Below are 4,874 nucleotides of genomic sequence, written 5' to 3' on the forward strand. Positions count from 1 at the left end.
CTTGTATTCATTTTTCTTATTGATTGCAGTTAAGTTATACAATTTTGTTGAATATATGTTGAGTGAATCAAAGTAGTCTACATAGATACATAGAGATGTTGATAAAAATAAGGGGTTTGATATCTATGAGAGAGTAGAGAGGCACGTATAAACACACAAATAATGAAATAGGGGGTTTTATGTTTGTGGAGATAGATAGAGAGGCATAGATAGACACACAAAGATGTTAATGGTATCATGTTGTTCAATTCTATGGAGTTAGATTGGAGAGATACAAATAGCCACACAAAGATGTTAATGGAAATAGGGAATTGTATGTCTATAGAGATAGGCTAAAGAGACGTAGATAGACATAGAGAGATATCAAAGGACAACACAAGTAGCTTAGTGTGTGAAAGTAGGATGGAAGGACACACAAAGATGTCCATGGAATGGAATAGTTGAGTGTGAAGAGAGAGTGCACATACATAGATAGATTGATTGTGAGCAAGACAAGTCAAGATAGTCCAGTGTGACAAGGTAGCTTGGATAGACATAGAGAAGAGATCACAATAGAGCTATGAGAGTGTAGTGAAACGAAGAATAGCTCAAAGAAAATTGGATCTAAAACATTTCAAATTTTCCTCCAAAAACACTTCTAAAAAATTAAAAATTTGATTGATAGGTTTGTTTCTTAGCCAAAATCCAAAATATAAAAAGTCTCCAAAAATGTGTAAAAGAAAGTTATTTTTTAAAAATATTTTATTTAAAATAAAATATCCCATATCTATTAATCATTTTGCATTGAAAGCAAGCACCACACTCCCATAAGTAAGCTATTTTTAAATATAAAATTTGGTTGAAAAATGATATTGAATAAGGAGAGAGAAGGAATTTGAGCCAATCCTTTGTGGATAATAGTAAAAAGGAAAAAGAGATTGCAAAAGTGGAGAGAAAATATGATTAGTTTTCTATTCTTCCCTCCACTTTTCCTTATTTTAAGGAGAAGAGAGAGGGGACTAAAAGGCCCAAAAAAGGGAGTTCACGTTTTTCCTAATGTGCATGGTAAGATTGAGCCTAAAGAAGACATTTATAAAGTAGCAAAGTAAACAATCTTTTAGAAGAGCTCAAGAACATGGAAATCAAATACTTAAGAATGTGTAGGAGCTTTAACTAACCTCAAGGGCACATATGAAGACCATTGATACATAACGCCTAACTTTGTTAAGCACAATTTACATTGACCGCTATCTCAAGGGCACATAAGAAGACCATTGATATATAAGGCCTAATTTTGTCAAGCACAATTTACATTGACTGCTATCTCAAGCACTCTATTTCTCCAAAAGGATGTGCAATGGCTTCCCCAAAAATATCAATCCTCGCCACTAGTTATGGTTCTTTACCAATAACACCTGCCCTAGGCTTGAGATTTGTGGTTAGATCATCTTGCTACAATATTCATCCAATGCATAAGTAATGAAAATGATCATGATTAACCTTTTGGTCCTAATAATTCCATTTACTTTTGTATGACCAAAAGCCTCATTGGTATTAAAATTTCATATATATTTTTAAAAAAGGGAAAAAAAAGTGTAGGACCACAATAATGTACACAGGGGTCCTCAAGTTAGGTATGCCTCATGGCCTTGGTCAGTAGAGCCAACTCTATCTCTAACTATAAAGAAGCTAATTCCCACAACAAACTAAAAAACTAAAAATAATAGAAATACACAAACATGACAAGAAAGCCATAGCGAAGGTAGCTAAGCTGCCATGAATCATGTTACCAATTGATACAATGGATGAGAATCATTCATGAGAGGTTGCAACATGATAACCTTCTCATGCTATGGAGGGGCATGGAATCCACCCCAATGCCATGGTGTCCAAAGAGTATGCACCCTCAATGGATGGTGGAAGGTGGAAACCTCAAACAACAAATGTTTACAATTGGCAAAAGATGCTTGGCAAGTTACAACTTAGCCCTTTGATATCTAACCCTAGACCTAAGGCTAAATATTGACTAAGGTATTAATTTGATTTATTACAAGCCATCCCAGCATAAAAGAGCTTTGTCCTAAAATCTGAAATTGAAACAAGATACAATGAAGAATAACAGGATAACTTGAAAACATATGGATCCATGCTGAAATGAAACTTCAAGTTGAAGAAGTTCATATAAGTCGATGAAGGAGAAATATATATGCTGAAGAAACTGTTGTAGGATGTCCAAAACAAGCTACAATACAATTTTGGCCATAGCTTGAAGTAGAAGTGTCTAATTTCCATGTGCAAACTATTGAAATATAGAGGATAGTATGTAGTATCCAGTCATGACATCAAAATCCAATTTTGATGAAGATAAAGCAAGTAATTTCTACACATAAATTTAATACCGTAAGTTGTTTACTACTCAATGAGTGAAGTTTCATCTTGAAGAAGCCATGGAAATTGTTTCAAATATGAAGCATATTGCTAAGAAGATCCTTTCATAGGCAAACGCTTCCATTAATGAGATACTTCACAGTAGTTTGGTTCCTCAGAACCTTCTCCCAATTGCCAACAATCTTTTCGAGTTTGTAAAAACCATCTTCATCAAGGCAAAAATACTCGTCACATGAGTATTGGCATGTCTCCTTTCAAAGAATTGTATGGTTACAAAGTTCAAGTGCCTTCCGCACTGTTTCATGATGATGTGAATCCTCATGCTCGTGAAGAGTTAGAGAAGATGGAGGCTCTTATGAAGAAATGCAAGGACAATATTAGAAAAGCTTAAGAGACAATGAAATCCTATGTGGATGAGAAATGAAGGCATGTGGAATTTGACAAAGGGTGAATGGGTTTTTTGAAGCTTCTAAAATCCCATTATGCTTCTCTTAAAGGAGGGAATAATAAACTTGCCCATCCGTTTTATGGTGCGTACAAAATAATCAAGCAAGTTGGGGATCTTGCCTATCAACTTGAATTGCCTTCAACTACTCATATCCACAATGTCTTTCAAGTATCTCAAATTAAGAAATATGTTGGCCCTAAAATTTAATTCCCATGGCAAACTAAAAGATGGAAAATAAAAGAAATACACAAAAATGTCAAGAAATCTATAGCCAAGGTAGTTAGGCTACCATGAATCATGTTACCAATTGATGCAATGGCTAGAATCATTCATGAGAGGTTGCAGCATGATATCCTCCTCATGCTATGGAGGGGCATGGAATCCACCCCAATGCCATAGTGGCTAAAGAGTATACACCTCAATGGATGGTGGGAGGTTGAAACCTCAAACAACAAATGTATACAATTGGCAAAAGATGCTTGGCAAGTTACAACCTAGCCCTTTTATATCTAACCCTAGACCTAAGGCTAAATATTTGCTAAGATATAAAAGAAATACACAAAAATGACAAGAAATCCATAGCCAATGTAGCGAGGCTGCCATGAATCATGTTACCAATTGATACAATGGCTGAGAATCATTCATGATTTATTTGTAGCATGATATCCTTCTCATGCTATTGGGGGGCATGGAATCCACCACAATGCCATGGTGGCCAAAGAGTATGCACCCTCAATGGATGGTGGGAGGTGGAAAACTCAAACAATAAATATTTACAATTGGAAAAAGATGCTTGGTAAGTTACAACTCAACCCTTCTATATCTAACTCTAGACCTAAGGCTAAATATTGGCTAAGGTATTAATTTGATTTATTACAAGTCATCCCAGCATAAAAGAGCTTTGTTCTGAAAGATGAAATTGAAACAAGATACAATGAATAATACAAGGATAGCTTGAAACATATGGATCGATGCTAAAGTGAAACTTCAAGTTGAAGAAGATTTTATATGGCAATGAAGGAGAAGTATATATGCTGAAGAAACTGTTGTAGAATGTCCAAAATAGGCTATAGTACAATTTTGGCTATAACATGAAGTTGAAGTGTATAATTTCCATGTGCGAACTATGGAAATGTAGAGGACACTGTGTAGTATCCAGGCATGATGTCAAAATCCAATTTTGATGAAGATAAAGCAATTAATTTCTACACATAAATTTAATACCGTAAGTTATTTACTACTCAATGAGTGAAGTATCCCCTTGAAGAAGCCATGGAAAATGTTCCAAATATGAAGCATATTGCCAAGAGGATTCTTACATAGGCAAACCCTTCCACTTAATGAGATACTCCATAGTAATTTGGTTCCTCAAAACCTTCTCCCAGTTGATGCCAATAATCTTTTTGAGTTCATAAAAACCATCTTTGTCAAGGCAAAAATACTCGTCACATGAGTATTGGCATGTCTCCTTTCGAAGCATTGTATGATTACAAATTTCAAGTGCCTTCTACACTATTTCATGATTATGTGAATTCTCATGCTCGTGATGAGTTAGAGAAGATGGAGACTCTTATGAAGGAATGCAAGGACAATATTAGAAAAGCTCAAGAGACAATGAAATCCTATGTGGATGAGAAACAAAGGCATGTGGAATTTGACAAAGGGTGAATGGGTTTTCTTGAAGCTTCTCTTAAAGAAGGGCATAATAAACTTGCCAATCAGTTTTATGGTCCATACAAAATAATCAAGAAAGTTGGAAATCTTGCCTATCAACTTGGAGTTGCCTTCAACTACTCGTATCCACAATGTCTTTCATGTATCTCAACTTAAGAAATATGTTGGCCCTGAAATTCAATTTCCATAGCAAACTAAAATACTGAAAATAAAAGAAATATAGAAAAATACCAAGAAAGCCATAGCCAAGGTAGGTAGGCTACTATGAATCATGTTGCCAATTGATACAATGGCTCAAAATCATTCATGAGAGGTTGCAACATGATATCCTTCTAATGCTATGGAGGGCCATGGAATCCACCCCAATGCCATGGTGGCCAATGAG

Source organism: Lygodium microphyllum, chromosome 10 (assembly GCF_053477565.2).
Source record: "Lygodium microphyllum isolate KBCC chromosome 10, Lygodium_microphyllum_v1.1.10, whole genome shotgun sequence".
Classification (NCBI taxonomy): Eukaryota; Viridiplantae; Streptophyta; class Polypodiopsida; order Schizaeales; family Lygodiaceae; genus Lygodium; species Lygodium microphyllum.